The sequence below is a fragment of the Pseudophryne corroboree genome, chromosome 6, assembly GCF_028390025.1.
Source record: "Pseudophryne corroboree isolate aPseCor3 chromosome 6, aPseCor3.hap2, whole genome shotgun sequence".
NCBI classification, from domain to species: domain Eukaryota; kingdom Metazoa; phylum Chordata; class Amphibia; order Anura; family Myobatrachidae; genus Pseudophryne; species Pseudophryne corroboree.
In genome coordinates, this window is record NC_086449.1 from 157,496,804 (window position 1) to 157,520,251 (window position 23,448).

Consider the following 23,448-nt stretch of genomic DNA (forward strand, 5'->3'; position numbering starts at 1 on the left):
AATTTCCTCCCCAGCGCCAGCAACACCCATATCCTCCTCATCCTGGTGTACTTCAACACTGACATCTTCAATCTGACTATCAGGAACTGGACTGCGGGTGCTCCTTCCAGCACTTGCAGGGGGCGTGCAAATGGTGGAAGGCGCATGCTCTTCACGTCCAGTGTTGGGAAGGTCAGGCATCGCAACCGACACAATTGGAGTCGGACTCTCCTTGTGGATTTGGGATTTCGAAGAACGCACAGTTCTTTGCGGTGCTACTGCTTTTGCCAGCTTGAGTCTTTTCATTTTTCTAGCGAGAGGCTGAGTGCTTCCATCCTCATGTGAAGCTGAACCACTAGCCATGAACATAGGCCAGGGCCTCAGCCGTTCCTTGCCACTCCGTGTGGTAAATGGCATATTGGCAAGTTTACGCTTCTCCTCCGACAATTTTATTTTAGGTTTTGGAGTCCTTTTTTTACTGATATTTGGTGTTTTGGATTTTACATGCTCTGTACTATGACATTGGGCATCGGCCTTGGCAGACGACGTTGCTGGCATTTCATCGTCTCGGCCATGACTAGTGGCAGCAGCTTCAGCACGAGGTGGAAGTGGATCTTGATCTTTCCCTAATTTTGGAACCTCAACATTTTTGTTCTCCATATTTTAATAGGCACAACTAAAAGGCACCTCAGGTAAACAATGGAGATGGATGGATACTAGTATACTTATGGATGGACTGCCGAGTGCCGACACAGAGCTACAGCCGTGGACTACCGTACTGTGTCTGCTGCTAATATAGACTGGATGATAATGAGATGAAATCAATATAATATCACTAGTACTGCAGCCGGACAGGTATGTATATTTATTATGTAATGACTGATGACGGACCTGCTGGACACTGTCAGCTCAGCAGCACCGCAGACTGCTACAGTAAGCTACTATACTATAGTAGTATGTACAAAGAAGAAAGAAAAAAAAAAACCACGGGGAGGTGGTATACAATTATGGATGGACTGCCGAGTGCCGGCACAGAGGTAGCTACAGCCGTGGACTACCGTACTGTGTCTGCTGCTAATATAGACTGGATGATTATGAGATGAAATCAATATAATATCACTAGTACTGCAGCCGGACAGGTATGTATATTTATTATGTAATGACTGATGACGGACCTGCTGGACACTGTCAGCTCAGCAGCACCGCAGACTGCTACAGTAAGCTACTATACTATAGTAGTATGTACAAAGAAGAAAGAAAAAAAAAAACCACGGGGAGGTGGTATACAATTATGGATGGACTGCCGAGTGCCGACACAGAGGTAGCTACAGCCGTGGACTAACGTACTGTGTCTGCTGCTAATATAGACTGGATGATAATGAGATGAAATCAATATAATATCACTAGTACTGCAGCCGGACAGGTATGTATATTTATTATGTAATGACTGATGACGGACCTGCTGGACACTGTCAGCTCAGCAGCACCGCAGACTGCTACAGTAAGCTACTATACTATAGTAGTATGTACAAAGAAGAAAGAAAAAAAAAAAACCACGGGGAGGTGGTATACAATTATGGATGGACTGCCGAGTGCCGACACAGAGGTAGCTACAGCCGTGGACTACCGTACTGTGTCTGCTGCTAATATAGACTGGATGATAATGAGATGAAATCAATATAATATCACTAGTACTGCAGCCGGACAGGTATGTATATTTATTATGTAATGACTGATGACGGACCTGCTGGACACTGTCAGCTCAGCAGCACCGCAGACTGCTACAGTAAGCTACTATACTATAATAGTATGTACAAAGAAGAAAGAAAAAAAAAAACCACGGGGAGGTGGTATACAATTATGGATGGACTGCCGAGTGCCGACACAGAGGTAGCTACAGCCGTGGACTACCGTACTGTGTCTGCTGCTAATATAGACTGGATGATAATGAGATGAAATCAATATAATATCACTAGTACTGCAGCCGGACAGGTATGTATATTTATTATGTAATGACTGATGACGGACCTGCTGGACACTGTCAGCTCAGCAGCACCGCAGACTGCTACAGTAAGCTACTATACTATAGTAGTATGTACAAAGAAGAAAGAAAAAATAAAACCACGGGGAGGTGGTATACAATTATGGATGGACTGCCGAGTGCCGACACAGAGGTAGCTACAGCCGTGGACTAACGTACTGTGTCTGCTGCTAATATAGACTGGATGATAATGAGATGAAATCAATATATATGTATATATAATATCACTAGTACTGCAGCCGGACAGGTATGTATATTTATTATGTAATGACTGATGACGGACCTGCTGGACACTGTCAGCTCAGCAGCACCGCAGACTGCTACAGTAAGCTACTATAGTAGTATGTATAAAGAAGAATGAAAAAAAAAAAAAACACGGGTAGGTGGTATACAATATTATATATATATATATTATATAAAATTATATATATATATATATATATATATATTAAACTGGTGGTGATTGATTATTAAACTGGTGGTCGGGTCACTGGTCACACTATCAGCAACTTGCAAGTAGTACTCCTAAGCAGACAATCACAAAATATATTATACTGGTCTGGTGGTCAGTGTGGTCACAATGGCAGTGTGGCACTGACTCTGGCAGCAAAAGTGTGCACTGTACGTTATATGTACTCCTGAGTCCTGCTCTCAGACTCTAACTGCTCCCCACTGTCAGTGTCTCCCCCACAAGTCAGATAATTAATACAGTCACACTATCTAATCTATATCACTTCAGCAAGTAGTAGTAGTATAGTAGTACTCCTCCTAATAATGCTCCCCAAAATTACTACTACTGTGTCTCTCTCTACTGTCTCACTCTCTTCTCTAAACGGAGAGGACGCCAGCCACGTCCTCTCCCTATGAATCTCAATGCACGTGTGAAAATGGCGGCGACGCGCGGCTCCTTATATAGAATCCGAGTCTCGCGATAGAATCCGAGCCTCGCGAGAATCCGACAGCGGGATGATGACGTTCGGGCGCGCTCGGGTTAACCGAGCAAGGCGGGAAGATCCGAGTCGCTCGGACCCGTGTAAAAAAAACTGAAGTTCGGGCGGGTTCGGATTCCGAGGAACCGAACCCGCTCATCTCTAGTAAACACACATATATATAGATATATATGTTATTCATAGAGTGTTATATATTCAATAAGAAACTCAAACCAATTAGTGGTAGAGATATATATATATATAGTAATGATCACCATTCTAACAAATGTTGTAAAATGTACATAAATGTTTGTATATGTACACATATGTTCAATAACATTGATGGTGAATGGGGATGGAAACTTCTGGAGCCCCTCATGCTGAGTGGCAGGGGATTTCTCAAGGAGAAACAGAAAAAACGGTTGAGGGAGCGAGGAGAGACAGTTGGTGCGTGTGCAGCGGAAAGGACGGAGGAGGTGTAAGTAGGCAGCGATGGTGATGACAAGCGGAGGAAAGGATCGGTGAGCTCCGAAACTGTGAAATCACCCAGAGCAGACGATACAGGAGAAGCGAGGAACTTACCATTCACTGCCAAGCAGAGACACCATCTATTGTGCTGAGCTCCTGGAGAGAGCAGAGAGAGGAGCAGATTGTAGCTGAGAGCCGGTGGCCGCCCTCTTGTGAGTCACAGTGATGCGGAAGGAGGAGGTAACAAGGCCGTGAGTGACGGGGAGCCTATACACCAGTCTGTCATATTGTCTGGGACAGGGACAAGTCAAATAAGACCCGCCTAGAGGATAATCCTGTTGCGTGAGTGACTGCTGCACAGCGCTCCTATCTACAGAGTGAGAAGCAGAGGCATAGGAGGAACAGCAACTGACAGTCTCAGCGGGTGTCATCAGGGAGGCAGAGTTGACCCCTGTATAATAGGAAAGGTGGACGGTAATGTTAGTGGGGCTGATCCTATACCAAGGTAGAAATAAAGTCACTATTAAAGGCTCCTTTTACCATAAACTAACCATCCACCAAAGGTCAGCTGTCAATATACTGTATCAGTGCAGAATAGAAAGAGACCTGCCTTAGTCCGACCATCAGTGGAAAGATAACTAAAGGACTAAAGAAATCCATTCATTCATTATTTCAGAGTAATAGCTAAGACTGTTCTGATTTCTAAGCCAAGTGATTGCATAATTAACACTACACTGATGGTTTCCAGTAGTCTAGTGATCCAGTCAGCAGCGGAAGGGAGTGAGTACTTATAACCCGCCAGCAGTTCCCACTTGGTACAGTGGTATAGACTCCCATTAATGGTAGAGTAGCCATTTCAGCCTTAATGACTACAGTGTCTCCACCGCAGAAGACAGTGGGATCACTTTAAGACAGGGGCATCCTGTGATGAATACATTGTGACTAATATTAACTGTTCAAGGATTATATGGTGTATAGTACATTGCACGGGACCGTGCTAGGCTACCTGACTGTTCCACATATAAAGCATTGGAAAGTGATTCTGTTGAAGTTAAGCACATGTGTATCATCAAGGCATTAATTGTCTGTCCATAAATAGCTCAGATAATACCCTGTTGAAACAGCCAAATCAACTCTCTCATAGATTAAATTCTTCACAGTAAAGACAGACAAGTATCCAGTAAAAGACAAGTGATACTGAGACATCAGAGTGGAGCCAGGGAAGTATCGCTGCGCCCAGAGTATGTGAAGTCAGGATTACAGATAGTTTTCAAAATATGCCAGCCGTCATATTCAGATATTGCTGACTCTGAGGAAGTTTCTTATATTAAACAACTCCGGCCGTTACAACAACTGCAACAATATGGGATTATAACCTACATAACCTACTGCTATAATTTCCGTATCATTTGTAGAAATAATCACAGACTTTGTGGCCACATAAACTAAACTATTTTTACAGTGATCACTTAAGATAGGTAGAGTGTGTACTGCGCAGGAGGTATAAGGGTATGATTAAATCCCGGGTCTATAGTCGTATCGGCTGTGGTGGTATAAACTTTTTTGTAATGCATGCACTATTACTGTAACATTGGGTTATAGTCATGTGAGATTGTTTAATTGGTAACACTTATATATTGAGGGCTCTGTGGAAAGAAATTGAGTATTAGTAAAATAAAGTTACTTACCTGTTAAAGTTGGTATTGGGCATCCAGAAATTCTTGTTGAGGGAGTTCTGTAATCTACGACAAGAAACAGATGAATGTACGGGATTACTAAAGTGAGATGTTTACATTACTTATCATATTATTGTCTTAATGTCCTATTATTGTCTGTAACCTCTGTCATCATCTAAGAGTTTAACTAGTACACCCAATATCCTATTAAGGGACGGCTTTTCCCAAGCGAGCCAGGGTGTATATGCTTGGGTGGAGGCACGCCAACAGAGAAGTAGGGTTACACTAACACTGAGGGTGGTGAATTTTACATGGGGGTGCTGCAGTCCTGTAGCCAATAGGTAAAATTAGCAACTGCTGCTGACCATGGGGGTCATTCCGAGTTGTTCGCTCATTGCCGATTTTCGCAACGGAGCGATTAAGGCTAAAATGCGCATGCGCATGGTACGCAGTACGCATGCGCTAAGTATTTTAACACAAAACTTAGTAGATTTACTCACGTCCGAACAAAGAATTTTCATCGTTGTAGTGATCGGAGTGTGATTGACAGGAAGTGGGTGTTTCTGGGCGGAAACTGGCAGTTTTCTGGGAGTGTGCGGAAAAACGCAGGCGTATCAGGGAAAAACGCGAGAGTGTTTGGAGAAACGGGGGAGTGGCTGGCCGAACGCAGGGCGTGTTTGTGATGTCAAACCAGGAACGAAACGGCCTGAGCTGATCGCAATCTGTGAGTAGGTCTGGAGCTACTCAGAAACTGCTAAGAAATTTCTATTCGCAATTATGCTAACCTTTTGTTCGCTATTCTGCTAAGCTAAGATACACTCCCAGAGGGTGGCGGCCTAGCGTGTGCAATGCTGCTAAAATCTGCTAGCGAGCGAACAACTCGGAATGACCCCCCATGTGTCCTCATGGTTGCTATTCATGATTGATTTATTTTGCTGTATCAGATTATTCTTGTCCTGTTTTTAATCTCCTGCCCTGGCCTTGGCTTGTTTACCATATGCTTCCTTTGTCTGCTGAATGCCCTGAACTTGGTCTTCGACCCAGTTATCCTGTTTTGCCACCTGCTCTGACTTTTTTCCTGTACCTGGACCACCTATTAACCTCAGCTCTATATAAATGGACAGACCACCTCACCACTTCAATTGTTGTCCTGCTCATACTCCATTCAGTCATGTTTGGTACTTACCTTGGGGCAGCAATCTGCGGGGTGTCAGCAGTAAAGTCCACATTTCCTTGTAGAGGTGAACATTACACTCCATACCCCTGTTCTAAGTAGTGCCAAACCAATAATCAAGTGAGTTTCCTAACCTGCAGGTGCCTCACTGGGGCCTTACCTATTCCTAATATGGGGCTGTCTTCCTAACTTTCCTGTCCTCTGTCTTCTTGTACAGTACAAAAAAAGATGTTACCTTCATTTATGTAGCAATGCTATTAAAAACAGATATTCACCTGTTGCTACAGTATAGAGGTGCTCACCCTCCAAACGAAACAAAAATACCAAAGAACAGAGAGAAGCACTGAATGAATGTGGGTATTTTTATATATCTAAATAAATTAATGTAATAAGACTAGAAATGTGCGGTGTGCACTTTTCGTGTTTTGTGTTTTAGTTCTGGTTTCACGCTCGTATTTTGAATCTGGATTGGCTTTGCCAAAATCACCCTTTCGAGTTTTGGTTTTGGATCTGTATGATTTGTTTTAAAAAAACATAAAAACAGCTAAAATCACCGAATTTTGGGATAATTTTGATCCTACGGTATTATTAACCTCTATAAAATTATTTTCCACTCATTTCCAGTCTATTCTGAACACCTCACAAAATTGTTTTTGGACCAAAAGGTTGCACAGAGGTGGCTGTATACTAAACTGTGTGACAGAGGCGGATCTACCGCCAGTGCAACCAGTGCATTGCACTGGGGCCCGCCACTGTCCAGGGGCCCAAAGCATGTAATGAGTCAAACTGACTCATTACATGCCGCTGTGTGCTGCGGGCAACCGCTGCCTGCAGCACACAGCCGTCCGGACAGAGAGGAGAGGAGCGGTACGGGGGAGAAGGAGGAGGAGGGAGGTGGAGGAGGGAGCCGCAGCAGCGCTTTACTATTGGTTGAGGCGCTGCTGCTGCTGGCCCTCTGCTTCACTATAGGCTGTCTTACGAGAACAGCCTATAGTGAAGCAGAGGGGCAGCAGCAGCAGCGCCTCCACTAATAACACAGCGCTGCTGCGGCTCCCTCCTCCATCTCCCTCCTTCTCCTTCTCTCCTGCCTGGGAATCGTGACCAGAAGCTGCACCGAGGAGCCTGAGCCTTTCATTATTCTTTCTTTCTTTCTTTCTTTCTTTCTTTCTTTCTTTCTTTCTTTCTTTCTTTCTTTCTTTCTTTCCTTCCATCTACAAAAAGGGGTTCTGTCTGCCGCAAGGTGTAAAAAGGGGGAATCTGTTTGCCGCAATGTGTAAAAAGGGGGAATCTGCTTGCCGCAATGTGTAAAAAGGGGGACTGTCTGCCGCAATGTGTAAAAATGGGGAATCTGCTTGCCGCAATGTGTAAAAAGGGGGAATCTGCTTGCCGCAATGTGTAAAAAGGGGGAATCTGCTTGCCGTAATGTGTAAAAAGTGGGACTGTCTGCCGCAATGTGTAAAAAGGGGGAATCTGGACTTATACAGCAGTATCACTGGACATATATGGCAGTATCAGTGGACCTATACAGCAGTACCACTAGATATATACAGCAGTATTACTGGACTTATACGATAGTATCACTGGACTGGATTTATACGACAGTGCCACTGTATTTATACACCAGTACCACTGGACATATACGGCAGTATCACTGGACTTATACAGCAGTATAACTGGACTAGATTTATACTCCAGTATCTCTGGATTTTTACGGCTGTACTACTGGGCATATACGGCTGTATCACTGGACTTATACGGCAGTATCACTGGACATATACGGCAGTATCACTGGAATTATATGGCAGTACCACTGGACTAAATTTATATGCCAGTACCACTGGATTTATATGGCAGTACCACTGGACATATACGGCAGTATTACTGGACTTATATAATAGTATCACTGGACTGGATTTATACGACAGTGCCACTGTATTTATACACCAGTACCACTGGACATATACGGCAGTATCACTGGACTTATACAGCAGTATAACTGGACTAGATTTATACTCCAGTATCACTGGATTTTTACGGCTGTACTACTGGGCATATACGGCTGTATCACTGGACTTATACGGCAGTATCACTGGACATATACGGCAGTATCACTGGAATTATATGGCAGTACCACTGGACTAAATTTATATGCCAGTACCACTGGATTTATATGGCAGTACCACTGGTCATATACGGCAGTATCACTGAAATTATATGAAAGTATCACTGGACTTATATGGCAGTATCACTGGACTGGATTTATACGCCAGTTCCACTGGATTTATACGGAAGTACCACTGGACATATATGGCACTATAACTGGAATTATATGGCAGTACCACTGGAAATATACGGCAGTATCACTGGACTGGATTTATACGGCAGAACCATTGGACATATATACGGCAGTATCACTGAATTTATACAGCACTGCCACTGAATTTATATTGCAGTACCACTAAACATATACGGCAGTATCACTGGACTTATATGGTAGTATCACTGGACTGGATTTATATGACAGTACCACTGTATTTATACAGTACCACTGGACATATACAGCAGTATCACTGGACTTTTACGGCAGTATCACTGGACTGGATTTATACGCCAGTACCACTGGATTTATATGGCAGTACCACTGAACATATACGGCAGTATCACTGGACTTATACGGCAGTATCACTGGACTGGATTTATACGCCAGTACCACTGGATTTATACGCAGTACCACTGGACATATATGGCAGTATCACTGGACTGGATTTACACGGAAGTACCACTGGACATATACGGCAGAATCACTGTACTTATACGGCGGTATCACTGGACTGGATTTATATGCCACTTCCACTGGATTTATACGGCAGTATCACTGAACATATACGACAGTATCACTGGACTTATACGGCAGTATCACTGGCCTGGATTTATACACCAGTACCACTGGATTTATACGCAGTACCACTGGACATATATGGCAGTATCACTGGACTGGATTTATACGGAAGTACCACTGGACATATAAGGCAGAATCACTGGACTTATACGACGGTATCACTGGACTGGATTTATTTGCCACTTCCACTGGATTTATACGGCAGTATCACTGGACTTATATGGCAATATCACTGGACTTATACAGCAGTATCACTGGACATATATGGCAGTATCAGTGGACCTATACAGCAGTACCACTAGATATATACAGCAGTATTACTGGACTTATACGATAGTATCACTGGACTGGATTTATACGACAGTGCCACTGTATTTATACACCAGTACCACTGGACATATACGGCAGTATCACTGGACTTATACAGCAGTATAACTGGACTAGATTTATACTCCAGTATCACTGGATTTTTACGGCTGTACTACTGGGCATATACGGCTGTATCACTGGACTTATACGGCAGTATCACTGGACTGGATTTATATGCCAGTACCACTGGATTTATACAGCAGTACCACTGGACATATACGGCAGTATCACTGGAATTATATGGCAGTACCACGGGACTAAATTTATATGCCAGTCCCACTGGATTTATATGGCAGTACCACTGGTCATATACGGCAGTATCACTGAAATTATATGAAAGTATCACTGGACATATATGGCAGTATCACTGGACTGGATTTATACATCAGTACCACTGGACATATATGGCAGTATTACTGGATTTGTATGGCAGTACCACTGGATTTATACGGCAGTACCACTGGACAGATATGGCAGTATCACTGGATTTTTATGGCAGTACCATTGGAATCATACGGCAGTATCACTGGACTTATACGGCAGTATCACTGGACTGAATTTATACGCCAGTACCACTGGATTTATACGGCAGTACCACTGAACATATACGGCAATATCACTTGACTTATACAGCAGTCCCACTGGAAATATACGTCAGTATCACTGGAATTATACGGCAGTATCACTGGACTTATAAGGCAGTTTCACTGGACTGGATTTAAACACCAGTTCCACTGGATTTATATGGAAGTACCACTGGACATATACGGCAGTACCACTGGAATTATATGGCAGTACCACTGGACATATATGGCAGTACCACTGGAATTATACGGCAGTCTTACTAGATTTATACGGCAGTATCACTGGATTTATATGCCAGTACCACTGGATTTATATGCCAGTACCACTGGATTTATACGGCAGTACCACTGGACATATACGGCATTATCACTGGACTGGATTTATACGGCAGTTCCGCTGGACATATACGGCAGTATCACTGAATTTATACAGCTGTACCACTGGATTTATACGACAGTGCCACTGGACATATACGGGGGTGGTTTTCTGTTTGCCGGCGGTCGGGCTCCCGGCGCTCAGTATACCGGCGCCGGGAGCCCGACAGCCGGCATACCGACACTTATTTTCCCTCGTGGGGGTCCACGACCCCCATAGAGGGAGAATAAAATAGTGTGGCGCGCGTAGCGCGCCACCGTGCCCGTAGCGTGGCGAGCGCAGCGAGCCCGCAAGGGGCTCATTTGCGCTCGCCAAGCTGTCGGTAAGCCGGCGGTCGGGCTCCCGGCGCCGGGATGCTGGTCGCCGGGAGCCCGACCGCCGGCCAGCCATAGTGAACCCCATATACGGCAGTATCACTGAACTGGATTTATACAACAGTACCACTGGATTTATACAGCAGTACCACTGGACATATACGGCAGTACCACTGGAATTATATGGCAGTTTCACTGGAATTATACGGCAGTATCACTGGACTGGATTTATACGCCAGTTCCACTTTATTTATACGGCAGTACCACTGGACATATATGGCAGTATAACTGGAATTATATGGCAGTACCACTGGAAATATACGGCAGTATCACTGGACTGGATTTATACGGCGGAACCACTGGACATATACGGCAGTATCACTGAATTTATACAGCAGTGCCACTGGATTTATACGGCAGTACCACTGGACATATACGGCAGTATCACTGGACGTTTACGGTAGTATCACTGGACTAGATTTATACGACAGTACCACTGGATTTATAAAGTACCACTTGACATATACAGAAGTATAACTGGACTTATACGGCAGTATCACTGGACTGGATTTATACGCCAGTACCACTGGATTTATACGCCAGTACTACTGTTCATATATGGGAGTATCACTGGACTTATAAGCAGTATCATTGGACTGGATTTATACGCCAGTACCACTGGATTTATACGCCAGTACTACTGTTCATATATGGGAGTATCACTGGACTTATACGCAGTATCATTGGACTGGATTTATACGCCAGCACCATTGGATTTATACGGCAGTACCCAGAGCCGGCCCTAACCAATATGATGCCCTAGGCAAGATTTGGTTGGTGCCCCCTAGCACCACCGCTGATTCCACCTCTGACCTTGCACCTCTTTCCCAGCACCATCACCCCTCACCCATAGCAGTCCTTATTTTGGTGTTTGTACCCCTTATATTTTAAATAGGATCAATTCGCACATTTGACGCACAGCCCAAAAAGAGGTGTGTTTTTGCTGGCAAGGGGCATGGCCACACAATAGTACCCCCAATTCAAATTACGCCACACAGTAGTGCAACTTTATTCACATTTGATCATGCGATAGTGTCCATAATTCATATTACATCCCACAGTAGTATCACTTTACCTTATAAACTTTACTCCTCACAGTAGAGCCCCTTATTCACATTACATCACACTGAATTGCTCCTTATTCACATTACACCAAACCCTGTTGCTTTTTATTCACATTAGATGACACAGTAGGGAACTTTCTATACACAACGCCACATAGTAGAGCACTTTATACACATAATGCCACACATTAGTAATGCATTTATACACATAATTCCACACAGTAATGCCCCTTACACATATGAGACACATTATTAATGTCCTTATAAAAATAATGTACCTTACACATTATGACAACCTTTATTAATGCCCTTATACACATTATGTCCCTTACACATATGCCACACATTATTAATGCCTTTATACACATAATGACACACATAGTGCCCCCTACAGATTTGCTGCACATTATTAGTGCCACTATACACATAATGACACACATACAGTAGTACCCTGTTACACATATGCCGCACATTAATGCTCTTATACACATAATGACACACATAGTGCCCCTTACACATATGTTGCACATTATTAATGCATTTTTACATGACACACATAATGCTCCTTACACATATTCCGGACACTACTGCACAATCAACCCACTCACATGCACACACCACTCACACTGCCACTAACACTGTGACCTCTGCCTCTACTTGGATACAGATGTGTCCTCATAAATCTTGCCTCAAGGCTAACGTCGGGCACCTTTTTTTTATGAAAATGCATCTTATTTGCATTGCTATGTGGCTAGGATGCACAAGCAGCTTCTGGTGATTAAAATGATATACAGCATGGCTATATACTCTGTGAGACTGTGGCTGTATCTGCATATGAAATGCTACACACAGAATATAGGCATGCCACATATCATTTTAATCATCAGAAGCTACTGATGCCCCTAGGCATATCAAATGCCCTAGGCAATTGCCTAGTTTGCCTATGGCCGGCTCTGGCAGTACCACTGGACATTTATGGCAGTGTCACTGGAATTATATGGCAGTATCACGGGACTAAATTTATATGCCAGTCCCACTGGATTTATATGGCAGTACCACTGGTCATATACGGCAGTATCACTGAAATTATATGGAAGTATCACTGGACATATACCGCAGTATCACTGGACTGGATTTATACAGCAGTACCACTGGACATACACGGCAGTATCACTGGATATATATGGCAATACCACTGGATTTACACGGCAGTACAACTGGACATATACAGCAGTATCACTGGACTTTTACGGCAGTATCACTGGACTGGATTTATACGCCAGTACCACTGGATTTATATGGCAGTAACACTGGACATATACGGCAGTATCACTGGACTTATACGGCAGTATCACTGGACTGAATTTATACGCCAGTAACACTGGATTTATACGCAGTACCACTGGACATATATGGCAGTATCACTGGACTGGATTTATACGGAAGTACCACTGGACATATACGGCAGTATCACTGGACTGGATTTATATGTCACTTCCACTGGATTTATACGGCAGTATCACTGGACTTATATGGCAATATCACTGGACATATACCGCAGTATCACTGGACATATACGGCAGTATCAGTGGACCTATATGGCAGTACCACTAGATATATACAGCAGCACAGGGACACCACTACTGGACTGATGCAGCACAACACAGCACCACTGGACTGGACTTATACAGAAGCACTGGACATATGGCAGCAGAGGACACCACCACTGTGACTGTACTGATGGACTGAGGATCACTGGAATTATACAGCAGGATCACTGGATTTATACGGCAGTACCACAGGACATATACGGCACTATCAATGGACAGATACGGCAGGATCACTGGACATATATGGCAGTTACACTGGACATATACGGCAGCACATTAATACTACCACTGTACTGATGCAGGACAACACAGCACCACTGCACTGGACTGATGTAGCATAAGACACTACACTGGACTGAGCAATACAATACAGCACTGGAATCGTCACCCCACTTTCCCTCCCGCACAGACACTGAGGACGGAGACACGTCCTCTCGCTACACTCTCCAATGCCGGAGTGAAAATTGCGTTGACTCACGGCTCCTTATATAGAATCCAAACCCTGCAAGATTCCGACAGCAGGATGACGACATTTTGCCTCATTTCTGGTTTCCAAGTCAGGAGGGAAAACCCAAGCCGGGCTTCGGGTAGTGAAGTCCGGTAGGGTTCGGATCTCAGGGATCCGAATCCGCTAATCTCTAAATAAGACACAATAATAAGAAAACAAACCACTGTCATGCAAATTCAATATAAACAATGGAACACATACAGTATGTGCACAAGTATAAAACTTAAACAAAAATAAACTGATCTATGAAAAATTCTAAATAAAGTTAATAATCTCATGAATCAAATATTAATGCCATATACAGAGGTGTACACAGATTTCCATCAGGGCTGAAAGGAAAACTGTCAGCCTCTAGTACTAGAGGGCATGGTCAAGCATGTGTGGTCAAGCCTTTGCCCCATTGTGATTACCATGGACCTCTGTAGAACTGTTTTATACCTATTTGCCAGGCCTCCACCCACTATTTGCCCTCTAGCCATGACTGATTTCACATATTTTTTATCATTCCATGTGCTTATTTCTTTTAAATGCACTAATTACAGTATTTTGACATATTTAGCTGAACACTGTGATTCACTTGCTGTGAATTATTTTGTGAATTATAAATTGTCATATGAATGAGGCCCTATATGCAGTATTAATTAGAGATAAGCAGGTCTTGTTCTTCGAGAAACGGACTCACCGGGACATTGCGATCCTGAGATCTTCTTGTTGTCGGATTCTTGTGGGTTTTGGATTTTATATAAGGCCCCTGGTGATTGGCGCCATTTCACTCTGGCTGTGGAGCTTGTAGTGAGCGAACATGTCTGTGCTGTGTCTGTCCATGGGTGATACTGTACATCCAGGGGTGCTGCACTGTTGTCCATCCAGAGGTGCTGCAGCATTGTCCATCAAGGGGCGGGGGCTGCTTTGTTCAGGGGTGCTGTGTCTGTGCTGTGTCCATTCAGGGGTACTGTGTTGTCCATCCAGAGATGCTGCATTGTCCATTGAGGGGTGCTGCAGTGTTGTTTATCCATGGGTTCTACAGTGTTGTCAATCAAGGGGTTGGGGCTGCTTTGTCCAGGAGTGTTCTGTCTGTATGTCTATATAGAGGCTGCTGTGTTGACCATCCAGGGGTTTTGCAGTGTTAGCCATCCAGGGGAAGCAGTTGGCTTCCTGATGGATGGGATCCTTGTGGTTAATATACTGAAAAAGGGGCTTATTTGTCCTCCAGGGGTGCTCTGTCCGTGCTGTGGACCCTATTCAGCATCAGTATCAAATATAATCTATGACTGCTTCTATCGCATGCGGCCAGCAATGTGATCGCATTGCTGAGTCAGGAATTAGGGATGACCCCCTGCATAAAGTGTTACACATATTGTGTGACACTGTAGGTGGTATGTCCCTACTAGGCGTGCTTTTGTTGTACATAAAGGGTCCAACAGCGGACTGCTGTGTTCATCCAGGGGTGCTCTGTCAATCTTGTGCTATACCCCAGTATCCTGTACTATTATTTTTCTGTGACACTGCTGGTCAGAACGCAGAGTATCATACACGTATTTTGTGACACTGTAGGTGGAAGTTAACTGCATTGTAATATATATTATGACTCATATTTGTATTGCGTTACACTATAGGTTAACGTAAACCGCAGTGTTATATTATTATTTCTGACTCATACACGTATTGTTGGACACTGTAGATGAAAGTAAACCACAGTGCTATTTTATTATTTCTGACTCAAACACATATTGTGTGAAACTGTAGGTACAGTAATACATTTTTCAGACAAATTGTGGTGTGAGCTTTACGCAACTTCATTTGTGTTTGTTGATAGATATAAAAGGATGAACAAGTGAGAGGAGAGCAGGAAGCACATACTAGTGCTTCAGGTGCTGCCACCAGTTGTGACGATACATGTCTATCAATGTCATCTACTAAGGCTGATGCCCAAGTGCATAGAGGGCTTAAGTCACGGTATGTAAGATCAAAGAAGCAGTATAATTTTATAGCGGTAAAGAAAAAGACATCAAAAGGAAAGTTAGCTGCAGAGAAACATAAAACTGGCAATATGCCATTCACCACACAAAGTGGCAAGGAAAGACTCAGGCCTTGGTCTCTGTTTATAAGTGGTGGTTCTGGAACTGACAATTACTCATCTTCTGCCTCTCACGATGATACGAGAAGTTTTCACTCAGAGTCTAGAAGAGGGGTCAAGAAAGTTAAATCCACTAAGGCAGTAGAACAAACTGTGTGTTCAGAACTGTCACACATTCCTGAGTAAAGTTTAAGTGTGTCCACGTGTGAGTCTGACATTTCTCGCACTGTCCTCATAGAGAAGCCTCTTTCACCTCCTTCTACCATTTCTGCACCATCTGCCCATGTGGGGAGTAACTGGCCTCGAAGGTCATCATTGTGCTGCGGGACTTGCAGAAGTTCGGAGAAAGTTTGTGAGGACAGGGGCAAACGCAGGATTTAGCGAGAGGGGTTTCCGTGGGTGGGTGTGTGTGCATATATCCATGTATTTGTAATACATATATATATATATATATATATAGACACACATACACATATATATATATATATATATATATATATATACAAATATTTATACAGATGGAGCCATGCTCATTTAGCATGGCTACATCGCAAGAGGGGGGTGCCCGGAGTGCCTGGGCGTGCCTCCGCCCAGGCACGCTGGCGAGTGCACAGAGACGCTCCCATTCACTGGGCGCACTCAGTCGCAGATGGAGCCACAATTAGCATGGCTCCATCTGTATATATATATATATATATACACACATACATACATACACACACACACACATGCACATATATATAAGCACACATTCATATATACAGTACATACACAAACACACAATACATACATACCGTACATACACAAACACACACACAAACACATACATACAAACATACAAATACAGTCACACATGAACATAGACTTCACACTTACATATACAGCATTATATATAATCCACCAGGCGCTGAGAGCAGTGTGAGAGGACGGAGGGAGCTGCTGTGGCTGAGCATGCGCAGCCAGCAGCTCCCACGGGCCCAGGGACATTCTGTAAGCAGAGCTCAATAGCTCTCTGCTGCTACAGCTCCGCCGAGGCGATCGCGATCGCGATCGCGAACGCGGTCGCGGCTTTTGTTGAGACGGAGACACAGCTGTTTCCGTCTCAAAATAGAAATTCAACTCTTCATGGGGGGTTTCCAGGTACTCGGAAACCCCCCCTGTGTGCGCCACTGGAGGAGGTTTCCACTGGCACGTTTGGCTTAACATCCAGGGGTTAATTTGGTAGTCTTTATGAAATCCATTGCCTTTGATCTAGTATTAATCAGCTACTGTAGACCCAAGAATGAAGAGGCAGAAAGCTAATAGCAGTATTTCCACAGGATGTCCATGTGGGACAAAGCATCTGGTCAGAGTAATTTTGAAATATATATCCCAGAGGGGGCCCGGCTTTCAAACATGATTGAAAAGTACAGAGGACATGTGTGTTTTAGTGAATTATCTTATGTCCCTGTTATCGTCTTACCTCATTTACTGACAGCAGGAGAGCAGGAAGAATCTGGATTTGTCATTTTTCCCTGATGTGCTCCAGCATATTTGGGTAACAAATCTCACCATGTAAACAAATATCATTACTTGTTATTCAAACTTACTTTGAACATGCAGGGAGTTCTAATTGTAATGCAAATCATTAGCTTTCCTCCCATCTTGCTGGAAGGGATTATAATATAGTTTATTTTTAATTAGGGGGAAAACATATTCAATTGGGTCGTACCTAGAGAATTTCAGAAGCAGCAGAGATAAACTATCTACTTCTCGCAGATTTGTGTCACCAACACAAGCAATAAGTAATTCCTGTTATTTCCTCTGCAGCCTCCACTGACATAACAAGGCTCCCTTGCACTTCCCTATTAAATTAATTTTAATAAAAGTTAATTGTGCTACTTAAAACATTAAATGATCATTAATGGCTTGTTGATTTCACAAGCAAAGCCTTCAGCTAAAACAATGCAGCTTTCATCCATTGTAGTCTTAATGTGATGAAAAATATTCAATCTGATTATCTTGGCATAATTTAGGAAATCGACGTCACTAGGGGTTTTTCAGGGTTTTATTTCCCGTTGATTTCCTTGAATGATTAATGGTGAAATTAAGTAATATGTTAAATATAAATGACATTAATTAAAATAATTTAATTAAGAGTATCTGAAACTGGATTGTGCCATTGGCTGTGATGGGATAACAATACAGACAGATAAATCATAATTAATGAAGATTTATCATAGAGTACTAATCTATGGCTGTGGATAAACTCTATGTAAGGGTACGCTATAATATTAATTAAAGGGTGACATTTCACAATCAAAGGTGGGAAGTCATTTAGTAAACACTGATCGTACTTACAAACAGCCTAAAAACTCTTTTTACTGAGCCTTTTACACTGTGAATATTATACCTCTGCATATGACCGTTTCTTTGCTCTGCTAAAGTAATATAAAATACAATTTACAGTATAGTTCAGAGGTTCTCAAACGTGGTCCTCAAGGCACCCCAACGGTCCAGGTTTTAAGTATATCCTTGACTCAGCATAGATAGTTAAATCAAATTGACTGAGGTGGTAATTAAGTCACCTGTGGCTAAGCATGGATAAACTTAAAACCTGGACCATTGGGGTGCCTTGATGACCGCGTCTCGGAACCTCTGGTATAGTTGAATAGAAAGGTTGTGAATGTGTATGTGGTAGGTGCAACAGGGTGCGCTAAATCTGTGAGTAACAGTTACCCGTTTGAGCCTTTTAACGTGAGTAAGAGATTAAAAAATACTTGCCTAAATACTTTGTATATGCCTCCACTTTTAGTTAGGTTCCATATGCAAGGAAACAGGTAAATGGCATATAGTGTAGTATATTTATAGGGAAAATTTAATACAACAATAAATACAAATATGAATATAAAACAAATGACACACATAAAAAAACAGCTTTTTCTCAAAGTTCCAAATGGAGGGTAATAGGGTGGAGGATTACCAGAAATAAAGTGTTATTGGGCGTATAAGATGTAACCTTAGGGCAACTGGTTCCGGAACCTGGTTTCCACGTCCCCGACACAGTCTTCTGGTAAGCCTTTCCCCTGGTTCAAATCCGATAGATGCTCCACTCTCCTGCTGCAGAAAGAAAGGTTGTATATCCAAGTCACCAAATTATTCTGAATAAATGGTGCAATCCTGTATTGTGTTACCAAAAACATAATGAGGGACATTCATAAAAATTGGGGAATTTGTAGGAGTGTAACAATGCAACCCAAATCATTGTTGTTATTTTATTAAGTAATTATAGACTCTAAGGGGTAAATAAGGGGTAAATTTAATAAGATGGGCGTTCTATTTAAGATGGGATGTTGCCCATAGCATCCAATCAGATTCCAGGTATTATCTTCTAGAACAGGCATGTCCAAACTGTGGCCCTCCAGCTGTTGTGAAACTACATATCCCAGCATACCCTAACACAGTTTTGCTGTCAGAGAATGCTAAAGCTGTGTCAGGGCATGCTTGGATGTGTAGTTTCTCAACAGCTGGAGGGCCACAGTTTGGACATGCCTGTTCTAGAAGATGCTAGATAAATGAGAAGTAGAATCTGAATGGTTGCTATGGGCAACATCCAATCTTAAATAGAACTCCCATCTTAGTAAATTTACCCCTAAATATTATATAACTTTTGTATTCTTTTTGATATATTTTTTCATTTATAAAGATCTGGAACTTTTGGATCTGAGTATGCCATGCCACTCATGGATCCTTTAAAAAAATAGCCTAAGGGTTGTTACTATTCCTGCCTCATTCAGAACAGGATTGCTCTTTATAACCCTAAAGGGCATATTTATTGGAGTGAATTGGCCCATCACACATGCGGAAACAGTAGTTTCCATATGGTTTAAGTAACTATTCAACGCTAGTGGACCAATATGTCTGCAGCAAATTCATCATGCTCAGAAAACGGCAATAGTACTGAAAACATCTTCAAGTCACTGTAGTATTAGTTCCTGGTGCCATGAGTGTAATGATGGGAACATTCATATCCCTCTGCCTCCACTGGCCCTCTCTGTGCCCAAGTGTGAACTCATCTGCCAGTCAGTGTAAACCTTTGGAAGTTTTAAGGCTCACAAGAAAGCTGTTTTTTGGAGCAGCTGTGCTGCAACCAGAGCAACACTCAAGGAAACTGTCAACTTTACTGTAATCTCTATAATATCTCAGCTTGTTCAAAAACACTGGTACACATCAGGTAATTGTCAGGTTGGTCAGTTAATGGCTGGGTGACTTGTTGCTCAGTTTTCTAGAGGTCCAGAACAGATTGAGAGAAGATCTGGACCTTTACCGAAACTAAAAATGTCCTTGGGGCACTCTCATGAGATAGTGACTATAGGTGAGATGTATCAAGCCTTGGGGGGAGATGTATAAGACCTTGGAGTGAGATAAAGCTGAGAGAGATAAAGTGCAAGTTACTTAGCTCAAAACTGCTATTTTGCAGACTGTGTTTGAAAAATAAGAAACACAATAAATAGTCCAGGCACCTGCTTTAAGGCAATCACTAAATTACCCTTTTAGTCATGTACACTGCAGCTGTTTACTGAATAGAGAGTTGCCAATTATCTATACAAGAAACAGACAATTTTAAACAGTACAGTAGGTGCTGCTGACAAATTATTTAATAAAGTTTACAATATATATAAATAAGTGATCACGCTGTTAGTGTATATGCAGGCTCGGACTGGCCCATAGGGGCACAGAGGAATCCCCCAGTGGGCCCCACTGCCTGAGGGCCCACCCTCTCAATTATACATTATGCATATGTTACATTATACTGCACAGGACTATGGTGTATTTTTTACGGTGCATTGCTGTTATTAATCTAGTACATTATCATGCATGCACTAGCAGTATTTACTATATATATTATTTATCAAGTGGCCCAGACCATGCACCAATGGTTAGCCAAGCCTCTGAGAATGGACCCCTACCACTGTATTCCCCCAGTGGGCCTTTCATGCCCCAGTCCGACACTGTGTATATGCATACATGAATAGTAACAGTATTATTCATACACTGTACTAAACAGACAAATAAAACAGATACAAACTATATCTAAATATCTGGACTTTTAAACACTGCATGCAACTGTGCTGTTTGGTGCTGATGGTATCCTCACCAATGGAGGTATGCCAAACTGCATAGAGTAAGGTTTTATTTAATAGTCACTAATGACTTATATGTCCCAGCACAACCAGTGAACGTACAAGCTTTGATAAACACAACCCTCACTGGAAATGTAATAGTGTCCTGCTCACCTTGCACGTTGTGCAGCCCACTGGGGTACATGCCGCTGACAGAAGATGACCTTATCTGGTACCTGTTAGGAAAGCAGGTGCGGCAGTGAGAGGGTGCTAGAAGCTGTAACAAAGCTTGTTACTAGGGAGCACTGACTGGTTAATTGCGGCAGGTGGAAAAGCACTAGCCCAGCTGAGAACTCACTGTATGTGAGGCAGCAATAGAACACTGGGAACTGGAGCTCCAGTGGCTGGTAGTAGGTGCTGAGGTGAATGCGGCAGTAGATGGAACAGCTCCAGTCCAACAGTGTAGATGGAGTGCTTTTAGCACTTTAGCAGTGAGAGTGGCATACTGTATATAGCAGTTGTAGCAGTTGTAAATAGCAGAGAGTAGTCCAATACCAGGATATTAATTCAACATGTTTCTCTGCTTGTTGCAGCTTTCTTAAGAATCACATAATGGGGTACATTTACTAAGATGGGAGTTTTTTTAAGAACTGGTAATGTTGCCCATAGCAACGAATCAGACTCTACTTAACATTTATCTAGCTGCTTCAATAAGATAATAGATAGAATCTGATTGGTTGCTATTGGCAACATCACCAGTTCTAAAAAAAACGTAGTCAATTTACCCTAATGTGTTTGAGAAAAAATTAGCTATGAGCTGATTGGTTGGTAATTTAGCTATGTTCCCTTTATCTTTCGCTAAGCTTTTATTAATCTCCCCTATTGTATGTGTTTGACTGTCCATATGGCTGCAAATGTCAGTAGTACTTTGTGTGCATAAATGTGTATTATTTTATGCATCAAAACACAATTTGCGTCCAACTCAACATGTCCCCTGCAATCTTCAAATTCCACTTTTGTCTTGCCATTCCTCAGATGATTATTTATAATCTTTTGGGCAAATTCAATTAAGCATAGAAGCTGCTCAAATTACTTTCTACTGCTTTGCTCGTTACCAGGGGTGGCTTCAGAGGTGGAGCTGCAACACAGTCCAAAATTCGGATAGGGAGGCCACACCAACTGCCAGTGAGTCCCGGCCGGTGATGTGTGTCAGCATTAGGGGGGGTGGCAGTTGGCGTGGCTCCCCTATTTGAATTTTGGACTGCACTGCAACCCCACCCATCTGGAGCTGCCACTGCCCGTTACCTCACAGAAGGCTGTTTCTGCTGGCAGCCTATGGTGATGCACACAGAGACAGCCTACCGTAACTGGCAGATAAATACACAATCTGAGTCGATTGAAACCGGTTTTGTCATTTCGTTCTGCAGGGTGATGAGGTTGGAATATAACAAAAAAAGGGGGATGTCAGTGTGGAAGTAAGAAGATATAGAAGAATGCCATATGGATCACTTGAAGTCAAATTCTGCTGGTAAAACGTGATCAATTGTACAGCCAAATGTGTAAATATGCAGATTATCCATGGAACAGTCTGAAAATGTTTCTCAGCTCTACAGTATGTTGATAGTTTGCAATTTGATTATTTATGGGTTCTTTACTATGAGTTTTTGAATGTAATGTTTCTCATCAGACACTCCATCCAACCTTCTAAAAATGTACCCTGCTCACCTCATAAATATATATGGCTTTCATTGTTTTATTTATTAAACTCTTTTACACGCTGTTTCTTTAGCCCACTCAGGCAGTTTATACTTTTTCAAATTGGATTAACTTCTATGTTATTGACCATTTAAAAAACAATTTATTATATTCTTTTCACCATAAAATAGAAATCCTCTGGTGAATCTTCAAAACAAGTCTACTATTTCTTGCTCGTAAATGGACTGATCTGAAATAATTTAATCCAAAGGCACAATTTTATTTTTATCGTAGATGAAAAATAATTTCCATCATGAGCTAAAGTATTATAAGCCGTCCTTTGTACTGTATGAACAGCCAAAATAGCTTGGCTCTACACAATTCATAAAATAATTATCTCTATGCTACGGTATCCACTCTTTTTCTTCCTTTTCCCACTCACTATTACACTTATTGTGTGTCATATAAAGAAGACGTGGCCAGTATAACAGTTCCATTCTTCAGAGACCTATGCAGCAGTTTG

The 23,448-nt window shown here is 42.5% G+C and overlaps 1 long non-coding RNA gene across 3 annotated transcripts; it reads left to right on the forward strand.

Moving 5' to 3' along the window:
* The first annotated feature begins 3,383 nt into the window (after positions 1 to 3,383).
* Positions 3,384 to 22,978, forward strand: LOC134935080 (uncharacterized). 3 transcript variants are annotated; one of them, XR_010179886.1, is made up of 3 exons: positions 3,384 to 3,668; positions 15,868 to 16,007; positions 22,658 to 22,978. It is a non-coding gene; the product is annotated as an uncharacterized LOC134935080 (long non-coding RNA). The 3 variants fall into 3 exon arrangements; XR_010179885.1 differs by having other exon boundaries at positions 3,384 to 3,657; XR_010179887.1 differs by lacking the exon at positions 15,868 to 16,007 and having other exon boundaries at positions 3,384 to 3,657.
* The last annotated feature ends 470 nt before the right edge of the window (positions 22,979 to 23,448 follow it).